Raw genomic sequence first — 13,180 nt, forward strand, 5'->3', positions numbered from 1 at the left:
TTCCGAGATTGTACTGCAAAGCTCCCAATGAAAATACTAGAACAGATATCAACATTGTATATAAATCTAAAGTATTAAGGCCCACTGTCTAGAGAAGCCTATTGTATTGAACACTCCATCACATTGATTGAACACCAAAAAAAAGCAAAGAGTAACTATTCTTTAAAAAAAAGTACTAAAGTTTATTCAAAGAATAAATGAGTGAGATGCAAGATTTTCAGCTCACCACATCTTTACCTCGCAAGATCTAAATGATTTCAACTTTCGAACCTAAATTGACGTTGGGGTTGTCACTTGTCAGACATAATCAGCAGTGCATCACTGGACCGAGATATGGCTTCCTCTGAGGCATCGCCTATGATGATGCACTCTATGTACCCTCGGTTCTCCACCACAAGATTGTCATCTTCTCCTTCAATGATGATTAATTCTGTCTCCAAATGTTCCATGTCCACGTTGTCTACAACAATCTCATGCCAATATTCAGGCACGTGGTCTTCACCCCATAGAAAGTCAAGATAATTCATGACTGTTCACTGAACTCCTCGTGGTGGAGTCTTCAGAGAGCAGGCAATGTGAAATTCATGAGCATTGACTGAAAATTTGGTCCAGTGTCCTGGAGGTGCTGTGTAGTTTTCAAAATACTGCCAGTAGATAAATTCTTGGAACAGACGATCGTCTTCTACTGCTCTTTCCCATGAAATATATCCAGTAAACGCGATGAAAAGAAGTACACCAAAGGCCCATGTGTCAATGCATGGCCTCAAAACTAGAGCTTCAGGACTTCGCAATTGACAGAGCTCCGGGGACATGAAGGGAATGATAAATGACATTGATGGCACAAGAGTAACGATTGCTCGTGTCAGGCCAAAATCACTCGGTCTAACATGGAAGCAGTCTTGGTCCATTAGTAACACATTGTCTGGTTTTACATCTCTGGTTTTACATCTCTATGTACTAGTCCTTGACCGTGCATGTATTCTAGTGCTCTGGCCAACTGTAGCGCACAACGCTTCACCGTCACTTCTGGAATTCCTTCCTGGAAAAGTAGAGGAAACCATTAGATAAACAATTTCTAGTAAAATGATCATGTATGGTCTTAGAATAACCAGAATGGTACTTTATCTACATGTTTTTCTTTTAGTTCAGCACGAGATATTGGTAACCAGTGTCTTACTGGAGTGTTTTCTGTGAGTAGTACAATACTTATGGTTGGCCATATTGTACAGTTGCAGACACTGCTCTGGTCCCTTTATTTTTCCTTTTTACTTCAACATGACAGATATTGGCAACATAATTATTGTACTACACACAGGGAACATTTTTTGCCATATTCTGTTTCCAGTACTGCTCTGGCCCCTCTCCTTTTCAATTCCCTTTAGCCCTCACTGGTAGAAGTCACTGCTAACGATCGCTAACTCAATGCAAATCTGGGAGCCTCATTTATAATCTCCTAGACTTACATTGAGAAGTGACTTCTGATTCTTCCAGCAAACACTGGAGCAAACCAGGAAGTCTCAACCTTGGTCACATGATGCACAAAAGGATCAGGTTGGCACTGGGAATTGCAGAAGATGGCAACTGGTCAGTGTCTTGTTGTACAAAAAAAAAAATAAAAAAATCAGTAATGCTTAACTGATTGTGAAATGAAGGAAAACCCTACTGGTACTGTAATCTAGGATAGGAATTGCCAGCCTGACATTCTAGTCTACACAAAACTTAATTATATGGCAAGAAGGGGCAAGTAAGGTTTTTAGCTAGAACTATTGAGCCACATGTTGGACAACACCTTTCTTTTAGTTTTTAAAGCTTATCTCTACTCAAACATTGTTCCTGACTGCAATTCTTTAGAGCATCTTCCAAAAAAAATATGGCCACAATTTTACATGGTTAAATATACAAAAACATTTAGTGATTCTGAAATACTTACACCGGGTTCTATTAGCGAGTGAAGAGTTCCTGCAGGGGCCAAATCCTGGGTCAGGATGTAGAAGTCATCCGAGTCCACGTAGATGGGGTGAGTAAAGATGATCCCTTCGTTTCCTGACAGGTGGATGGACACACAGCTCACGGAGAAAGTTTTCATGCTTTGTCCGGGTCTTCTTCATCAATTTAAGGGCCACCTTGTTTCCTTAATGAAATGAGAAAAAATTGATATATCAAAGCAAATTCTTTGTAGAAAGTGGGCCTTACTCTAAATATTGGTCTTTAACCCCTTAATGCCTTATGTATATAACTCAAGATCTCCGGTCATTTATTGCTCCATAACAGATGAATCCGTGGTGTTGATAGCACTGGTACAGAAGCTGCACCATGCGACTGATGCACAGATCTGCTCCTGCTCCAACTGCTAGGATCAGTGAAAACGCCAGTACTAGCAGATTAACCCCTCACATACAGCTATTAGTTGTATCAGAGGCACATTTTTCTTTGGACTACTCATTGTGAGCTTTGAGCACCAAAAAAAAGGAGTAACTTTCCTTTCAAAGAAGTACCACAAAATTGGTAAGGCCATGGATTAGGTGATATGTTATCCCCATATATGCATACAGTAGGTCTTCTATCTGGGACTATCATCTTTCCCAGTATACTTGAACTTAAATAAATATAATTTGACTGTATATGATGCTTTACCCGTTTGCTAACACCACCTCTCCATATATTTAATCTATGAAACACTAAAGCACTGGTACTTTGTAAATAATAATATTTGCAGTTTGTGTAGTGATAGATTTTGCCCATGATTTAACTCCCATATCCACTAAGCCCTTCATTTTTTTCCTAGATTATAAATGTATGTATAAATGTATATATATATATATATATATATATATATATATATATATATATATATATATATATATATATATATATATATATATATATATATATATATACACACACACACACATATATACATACATACAGTGCAAACCAAAAGTTTGGACATCTCATTTAAAGATTTTTCTGTATTTTCAGGACTATGAAAGTTGTACATTCACACTGAAGGCATCAAAACTATGAATTAACACATGTGGAATTATATATACTTAACTTATGATCCGGTGACCTTGGAGCCGCATGAAAACTTTCTCTGGAGTCGGTGGAACCTGTACTGACCACAAATCCTGAACTAACACCGCAACTAGAAGTAGCCGTGGGGTGTGCCTAACAAACCCTAGACACCTCGACACAGCCGGAGGACTAAATACCCCTATAGATGGAAATAGGAATGCTATCTTGCCTCAGAGCAGACCCCCAAAGGATAGGCAGCCCCCCACGAATAATGACTGAGTAGGAGAAGAATAGACACACGCAGGTAGAAAACAGGATTTAGCAAAAGAGGCCACTCTAGCTAAATAGGAAAGGATAGGACAGATTACTAGGCGGTCAGTATTAAAACCCTTCCAAAAATATCCACAACAGATAATACAAAAAGTTCCACAATCTAACTAAAGACATGGAATGTTTATCTGCCACTCCAGAGAATCCAGCAAGACTGAGAAAATACTGACACAATCTAAGCTGGACAAGAAAACACAAAGAATAGCACTGAATTGTGAAGCACACAGCATGTGTGCCACAGGAAAAAAACCCCAGACACTTATCTTTGCTGATTTGGCAGAAAGACAGGAGGAACCAGGCAGAGGTCCAACACCTCCCAACAACAATTGACAACTGGCAAGGACTAATGAATCCTGCACACCTAAATACCCCAGTCAGAACTGCAATCAGCAGACACTTGACCAGGACTGCAACCCAGGGACAACTGCATTACCACCTACTACCACCGGAGGGAACCCAAAAGCAGAATTCACAACACTTAACATAAAAGTGTGAAACAACTGAAATTATGTCTTATATTCTAGGTTCTTCAAAGTAGCCACCTTTTGCTTTGATGACTGCTTTGCACACTCTTGGCATTCTCTTGATGAGCTTCAAGAGGTAGTCACCGGAAATGGTTTTCACTTCACAGGTGTGCCCTGTCAGGTTGCACATCACACGGGTGACTAGACCACTGCTATAGACAGTGTGCAACTTGATGCTAAAAACTGGTACAAAAACTTTGATTAACTGGATAAAAGCCGATAACACATGAAATATTGAGGTACAGGGTGTTAGGGTTGGCAGATTGCGCTAAATAAAATGAACACAACAATAAGTGGATATAGACAAACCACAACTGAGTATAATCCTAAATAAATTTTATTACAAAATATTAAAAACCAATGATAACAGAAACAATAAAATAAGAACCACTGGAAGCCAATGTACGGGACACAAAATACCCAGCACACCAAGTCTCTACTGATGATTACAATATAAGTAATTAATCCATGCCATATAACGTGCATAGAAAAAAACAGGCTAGACACACTATCCGTGCAACTGTTTTATGACTAATAGACCACAAATTAATAGAATGCAAAAGTGCATAGTGCATGGGAGGCCTAAAAAGACCATAGGAATGCGAAAAGCAAGTTACATATCAGGGCATGATATACTTACTGAATAGAAGAGACCTGGGTGCTGGTAACAAATTGGTCCCTGCTGCCCCAACGCACGTTTCGTCGAGACTTCTTCAGGAGGCGTGCATTGGGGAGGGGGTTCCAACTATTTAAACAATATCTGGCCAATAGAAATAGAGAATTCCTGATTGCAAAAGCAGATCAGACCATATCATGGGCGCACAGCCGCTCAGTAATATCCGGTATTGATGGCGCATGCGTCGTCGCCACGGCAACCGACGGGGCCATCGCAGGAGCGGCCGTGGAGTGCAAGCACCCAGCGCCGTCATGGAGACGGAGTCTGCGTGCAGCGCGCCGAGTGCCGCCCACACAATGACCCGGTGCCACAGAAGCGGCGCATGCGCACACCGGACATACAAGGACTTAGCCGGAGAGACTCAAGGTAAATAAGTGCAGATACTGAAGTGACCACACGCTAATCATGACAAATGCTGTAAGGCATAAATAAACATCTAGCGGCATATTATCCTATTAAAAGTGAACAAATATAAATATGCAGACATTACATAGTAGTGTAAATAGCATAAATAAATATGATACATCCATATATATTAGAACAGTCGTGTGACAATAGTGCAAGTAAATATATTGACATATAAAGACAAAGCTCATATTGACAGAGATAAGCTATTTATAAGCATGAGAAAACGTATATAATATATAAACAAAAAACACATACATGTATATACTAAGCACAACTATATATGTGCCCAGCATATATATATATAAATAGAATAACAATATAATAAAAACAACAATATATGTGCCCAACAACTGTGACCATATACATATATACATATACATATACACACACACATATACACAGGGCCGGACTGGGACTAAAATTCAGCCCTGGCATTTGAAGTTACACAGGCCCACTTGTCACATGGTGACTGTATAATATCTTTGTACACTTGTAGGCAGGGCAGGTTTTAGGCAAAGTGGGGCCCTAGGGAAAGTTTAAAATGGGGCCCCAAATGCTAACATATTGCACATCACACAAAAGCATTTCTGTTGTATTAAGGTGCGCTGAGTTCAGGCCGCTAAATGAGTTTGATCGACAATACGGAAGTTGTTCAACGCTTGTTTCTCGGCCTCTTTCCACCAACTGAGGAATAATGATGGGACAGAACGATCACTAATAGATCACTAACAGATCCCCATACAGTATCATGTTATCAGCAGCACATCTACAGTTTACACCGGCGATGTGCTGCTGAGAACAATGATTTTTGTTCCAGCAAAAACAATCTGAATATGCAGCATTTTACTTGTTTGGTAAAATACACCCCATAGTCCTCCATATATTATAATGTGCTCCACAGTCCTCCATATAGTATAATACACTTCCTATAGTGTTCCATATTAAAATACACTGCTCAGTCCTCCACATAGTATAATACACTCCTCATAGTGCTCCATATAGTATAATGCACCGCCATAGTCATCCATGTACTACAATTCACTTCCCATAGTATAATGCACCCCATAGTTCTTCATATAGTATAATGTATTCCCCATAGTCCTCGATACAGTATAATGCAGCCCACATATAGTATAATGCAGCCACCCCAGAGTATAATGTAACCCCCCATAGAATATAATACAGCCCACCTCCCCATAATATATAATGTAGCCCCCCATAGAATATAATGCAGCCCCCCATAGTATATAACACTGCCTCCCCCATAGTATATAACACCGCCTCCCCCATAGTATATAACACAGCCTCCCCCATAGAATATAATATACCCCCACAATAGTATATAACAGACACATAGTACATAACATGGCCTCCCTCATAGAATATAATATACTCCCCATAGTATATAGCAAAGCCCGCATAGTATATAGCACAAACTGTATAGTATATAGCACAGCCTGCATAATATAGCACAGCGCGTGTAGTAGATAACACAGCCCACACAGCAGTATACAGCACAGACCACGCAGTAGTATACAGCACAGACCAAACAGTAGTATACAGCACAGCCCACAGAGCAATATATACAGCGCAGCCCACAGAGCAATATATACAGCACAGCCCACAGAGCACTATATACAGCACAGCCCACAGAGCACTATATACAGCACAGCCCACAGAGCACTATATACAGCACAGCCCACAGAGCACTATATACAGCACAGCCCAGAGTACTATATACAGCACAGCCCACAGAGTACTATATACAGCACAGCCCACAGAGTACTATATACAGCACAGCCCACAGAGTACTATATACAGCACAGCCCACAGAGTACTATATACAGCACAGCCCACAGAGTACTATATACAGCACAGCCCAGAGCACTATATACAGCACAGCCCAGAGCACTATATACAGCACAGCCCACAGAGCACTATATACAGCACAGCCCAGAGAGAACTATATACAGCACAGCCCACAGAGTACTATATACAGCACAGCCCAGAGCACTATATACAGCACAGCCCACAGAGTACTATATATAGCACAGCCCACAGAGTACTATATACAGCACAGCCCAGAGTACTATATACAGCACAGCCCACAGAGTACTATATACAGCACAGCCCAGAGCACTATATACAGCACAGCCCAGAGCACTATATACAGCACAGCCCAGAGTACTATATACAGCACAGCCCACAGAGCACTATATACAGCACAGCCCACAGAGCACTATATACAGCACAGCCCACAGAGTACTATATACAGCACAGCCCACAGAGTACTATATACAGCACAGCCCAGAGCACTATATACAGCACAGCCCACAGAGCACTATATACAGCACAGCCCACAGAGCACTATATACAGCACAGCCCACAGAGTACTATATACAGCACAGCCCACAGAGTACTATATACAGCACAGCCCACAGAGCACTATATACAGCACAGCCCAGAGCACTATATACAGCACAGCCCACAGAGCACTATATATAGCACAGCCCACACAGTAGTATACAGCACAGAGCACAGCCCGCATCTCTTCTCTTCCCCCCCCCTGAGAATGGCCCACAGTCCAGTAAAAAAAAACAAACACTCTCCTCACCTCTTGCCAGCGTTGCTTTCTGGTTCCTGCTCCTGTCTCAGCAGCTGCAGTCTGCCCGGGACACAGCAGGTGCGCGATGATATGACGTCATCGCGCACCCACAGTGTCAGAGGCAGAGCGGGGAATGATGGGAGAGGGAGCGTTTGTAGACGCTCTCTCGTCCATCATTGCATTCAACTGTACCGGCGTCTATACGCCAGTATAGTTGAATGCGAGGGGGGGGGTTGTCGGCGGGGGGAGGCGGATCGAGCGGCCCACTCCTGGCACCGGCCCTTCTGGCATTTGCCAGAAGTGCCCGATGGCCAGTCCGGCCCTGCATATACATATATACATATACATATACATACACACAAAACAGTAATTGATATCAATTACATAAAAACTGCGGTGCAATGGCCAATAAAGTGAAGGAGTCCAAAGGATTTTTTCTCTCCGGCATTATTAACACATTGTTCTCCAAGAAGGCCGATAAAAATTCAATATACAAGGCAGGATATGCGTGACAAAGCAACAGGCCAGAACTAGAATATTAAGAAATAAAAAGAAAAGAATGAACATAAAATAGCAAACATGCACAATAAATATAAAAAACCCCACCCCCATAAAAAACGTGAACGATGTCATCATAAGAAAGAACCGAAACCAAACCCGTCGTTCAGGCTACCTGGGGTAACTGTATTAAGTCGATAGATCCAGTGGCTCTCCGCCCTAGCCAGGGCTCTAAATAAATCACCACCCCGTGGACCCAAGGATACCTGATCAATGGCCTTGATTTTGAGTTTATTAGCATTGCACTCATGGTGCAAGAAAAAATGGCGAGGCAGCGTTTTTAATAAACTCACATCCTTAAACGTTTTGGCCTTCTCTATATCACGCACATGTTCTCTTGTCCTAATCTTAAGCTCACGGGTGGTCATCCCGATATACACCTTGTTACATGGACACTGCATGATAAATTACCCCTTTGGAGGCACATGTAAGTCTGTGACAAATTTTAAAGCATCGACCACCCTGAGGGTTAGAAAAATCTTTGCTCTTAACATGGTTCTGACAGCCCTTACAAAGCTTACATGGAAAGAAGCCATGTACCAGATCACTTGCTCCTTTCGTTTTATCTTTATCTGGAGAATAGTGGCTTCGAACTAATAAATCTCAAAGATTGTCAGATCTCTTAGCTGTAATTGATGGTCTATCAGGTAGAATGGTATTCAAAATAGGGTCAGACCGCAAAATTTTCCAATGTTTGCTGACAATTCCAACAAACTCCTTCCACTGACTTAAATAGAGTGATAAGTCTCACCTGTGTATCATCTTTGGCTTTAGATGGAGTCTGATACAAGAGATCATTGCGAGATGTTGAGCATGCTCTTTTATAGCCCCCACGAATTTATCGATGGCTATAACCACGTTCTCTGAAGCGACAATAAAGATCGCGAGCCTTATTTTGAAACTTTTCCTGGTTAGAACAGATACGTTTGATACGCAGATGTTGTCCAATTGGAATACCATTAATGGTGGACTGGCGATGTGACGAGCTCACGTGTAGCAAGGTGTTAGTAGCAGTCGGTTTCCGATATACATTAGTTTCAATCAGTCCCTGCAAAGAGACACTGACATCAAGATCCAAAAAATTGACCTGTTGACCATGGGAGAAGGTAAGTTGAATATTCAAGTTGTTCGTATTGAGCTCAGCCATAAAATTATTAAGTTGATCAACTGTACCCTCCCATATAAAGAACACATCGTCGATGTATGTAATCCAGTGGTGCACCTGGTCAATGTGCACCACTGGATTGGTGAGGAAGATGTCCCTCTCCCAGGCACCCAAAAATAGGTTAGCATAGGACGGGGCACAGGCGGCCCCCATGGCGGTCCCCTGAAGTTGGAGATATGTTTGTTCTGCAAACATAAAACAATTATGCGTGAGAATAAATTGAAGGAGCCGTAAAATAAAATCAGCCAAGGGTTTTTCAACATCTCCAGCCTCAAGGAACCAGGAGACCGCCCGTAGCCCGTCCTGATGCCTAATAGATGTATATAGGCTCTCTATGTCAGCCGTCACAAGAACCATATTGTCATGAACAAAAAGACCATCAAAACTACGCAGTGCCGCCGTAGTGTCCTGAATAAATGATGGAAGAGTATTAACCAGAGGTTTAAGATAAAAATCGATGATTTTACAAGCTAATTCACAAATTCCCTCATTTCCTGAGACAATTGGTCTCCCTGGGGGGTTAGTAGGGTCTTTGTGAACTTTGGGGATAAGATACAGGGTAGGCATCCTAGGTTTAAGGAGAACCACCGTATCCAAGAGTTTTTTTGTTATAACCCCTGTTTCAAATGCATGTGTGACAATTATCTCAATGTCCTGTTTAAACTCATTAAGGAGGTTGTAGTATAGTTTTTTTTATAACAGGCTTTGTCGGTCAGCAATTTTTGGGCCTGTTTTTCATAAAGATAATTAGGCCATATGACCACATTACCCCCTTTATCGGCCTGTTTGATTGTCACATCTGTCCATTTCTGAATTTCATTGATAATTTTGTATTCACTACGGCTGTTGCCAAAATGTTTAGTAGAGCACAGCTGTTCAATATCATTGGAGACCATCTTTACAAAAACATCGACTGCAGGACATGCACTAAGAGAGGGAAACTTTTTGGATTTATTGTACAGGTGAGTTGTAAAGTTAGTCACCGAAGTAGAGTTTTGTTCATCCAATAAAGATTCCAAAATTGCGACCACTTGTTGATCATCAGTCAGATCAACGTCGGTTGCCGTGGCGACGACGCATGTGCCATCAATACCGGATATTACTGAGCGGCAGTGCGCCCATGATATGGTCTGATCTGCTTTTGCAATCAGGAATTCTCTATTTCTATTGGCCAGATATTGTTTAAATAGTTGGAACCCCCTCCACAATGCACGCCTCCTGAAGAAGTCTCGACGAAACGTGCGTTGGGGGACCAATTTGTTACCAGCACCCAGGTCTCTTCTATTCATTAAGTATATCATGCCCTGATATGTAACTTGCTTTTCGCATTCCTATGGTCTTTTTAGGCCTCCCATGCACTATGTACTTTTGCATTCTATTAATTTGTGGTCTATTAGTCATAAAACAGTTGCACAGATAGTGTGTCTAGCCTGTTTTTTTCTATGCACGTTATATGGCATGGATTAATTACTTATATTGTAATCATCAGTAGAGACTTGGTGTGCTGGGCATTTTGTGTCCCGTACATTGGCTTCCAGTGGTTCTTATTTTATTGTTTCTGTTATCATTGTTTTTTGATATTTTGTAATAAAATTTATTTAGGATTATACTCAGTTGTGGTTTGTCTATATCCACTTATTGTTGTGAACATGCTAGTTGGAGTTTTTGGTCCTTTCTACTGATATCCAGGACATTTATTTAGTGTTCATGCTAAATAAAATGAAGTGCAATCGCAACCCGGGGTCCACCGTGCAGAGATGAAAAACTGCTAGTGTACAATGACGGAATACAAGGGAAGCGATTACCTGGGCACACTGGAACTCAGCATCCTGTTCACGCTGAGTGGAGTTTACCCAAACTGTTACTCCACAAGAAAGAACAGTGTAAACGAGTACCAAGTGCTTTGTCCTGTTAAACGACACAAAACAAGCTCATGAACTGAACTCACACACAAACGAAGCAGATGCTCTGAACATAATACCCTGACTATGGTTGAGCTTGCTCTGAAACTCTACTGTGCTAACTGCACACAAGTAGGTGACAGATGCTAAGCCAAATGGCTAATTGCCCCCACTGACACTAGCTGCCTGCCTACGTGTACAGTCCCGAAGCTTAGGCGGACATACGACTCTTGCAGACATGTAGAACATACAAATGATATTAGCACCTGTGTGCGCCACTGGGGGTGTTTTATACATAAGGCTCCACCCCAAACACTTACGCCCAGTCGGGTGAAACATTGCACGTGGGCCAATCCGGAGCTGCCACATCACGGACATGCTCAGTAAGGAACACACTGCAGTTAGGCTCCAGAGTGGCAGGCTGCTCCTGTATAACACTGGTTACAAAGGCCTTGGCTGGAGAGCCTGCAGTAACCAACCGTATACCACGAGCCTAAGCTAGATGCTGGGACCAATATCTATGCTGAGCACCACCTGCCACGGCAGAGCCCCAATGGGAGGCAGCCGAAGCAGAGACAAGGCTTGGGATCTACCCCATGCAGCGGGAGAATCCTGGTGCCCAACACAGGGTCTATTAATGTGCTGGGTAGACTCAAAATTCCAGTAGACTCACCCAACACTTGGGCAAATTATAAGGTGCGGGTGTCCTTCCATTATCCTATCGTGTTCTTGAATCCATCATAGATGTGTGGTGTTAGTGATATGCTGTACGTGATATAGCTAGTGTTAAGCATTCCGATACCGCAAGTATCGGGTATCGGCCGATATTTGCTGTATCGGAATTCCGATACAGAGTTCCGATATTTTTGTGATATCGGAAATCGGAATCGGAAGTTCCCAGCGTATGGTTCACAGGGTCTGGAGGAGAGGAGACTCTCCTTCAGGCCGTGGGATCCATATTCATGTAAAAAATAAAGAATGAAAATAAAAAATATGGATATACTCACCCGTCCGGCGGCCCCTGGACCTTACCGATGTAACCGGCAGCCTCCGTTCCTAAGAATGCAGTGAGTTTAGGACCTGCGATGACGTCGCGGCTTGTGATTGGTCGCGTGAGTGGTCACATGAGCGGTCACGCGATTAATCACAAGCCGCGACGTCATCGAAGGTCCTAAACTCCTCATTCTTAGGAACGGAGGCTGCCGGTTACATCGGTAAGGTCCAGGGGCCGCCGGACGGGTGAGTATATCCATATTTTTTATTTTCATTCTTTATTTTTTACATGAATATGGATCCCAGGGTCTGAAGGAGAGTTTCCTCTCATTCAGACCCTGGGAACCATCCAGGATACCTTCCGATACTTGTGTCCCATTGACTTGCATTGGTATCTGGTATCGGTATCGGCGATATCCGATATTTTTTGGATATCGGCCGATACCATCCGATACCGATACCTTTGAGTATCGGAAGGTATCGCTCAACACTAGATATAGCACTTGCTTTGAGGTTTGTTCGTTTTTCGTGGGAAGACATTTATATAAGTGCCTTCAGTAGAAGAAAGTTTTCCACACTGCAGCTGATTGCTAATCCTCTATTTCCATGCCAAAAACTCTTATTGTTGCTTATATCGCCTCATATGAATACGGGAAAAGAAACCGGTGCACCATCAAAAGTCATGCATGAGATCCAATATAGTAGAAAAAAGCGATGTGCACTCACCAATCCCAATAAATTTTTTTCCTTTATTTGGACATGAGCGGTTACAGACAGAACGTGCAAAGAGAAACGGACAACAACCCTTTCGTGCTTGCTGCGCTTCCACAGGTCCTAATTTATATTAGTGCCATTTTGGGGGTGGAAAAAAATTTTGGGTCACATTTTAGGCCTTTGCTTTCAGGATAAGTGAATTTTTTGGGAAGCTTTAATCACGATCACATTCTTGGTTTGGTGATTATGGACATGGTTATACCAAGTCGCGCTCTTTTTATAGAAAAAATA

The 13,180-nt window shown here is 42.2% G+C and overlaps 1 pseudogene; it reads right to left on the reverse strand.

Annotated features, from left to right (window-relative positions):
• Window positions 1–533: 533 nt before the first annotated feature.
• LOC143804057 (serine/threonine-protein kinase SBK1-like) lies at window positions 534–10,177 on the reverse strand (annotated as a pseudogene).
• Between the last annotated feature and the right edge of the window lie 3,003 nt (window positions 10,178–13,180).

This window comes from Ranitomeya variabilis, chromosome 2 (assembly GCF_051348905.1).
Source record: "Ranitomeya variabilis isolate aRanVar5 chromosome 2, aRanVar5.hap1, whole genome shotgun sequence".
NCBI lineage: Eukaryota > Metazoa > Chordata > Amphibia > Anura > Dendrobatidae > Ranitomeya > Ranitomeya variabilis.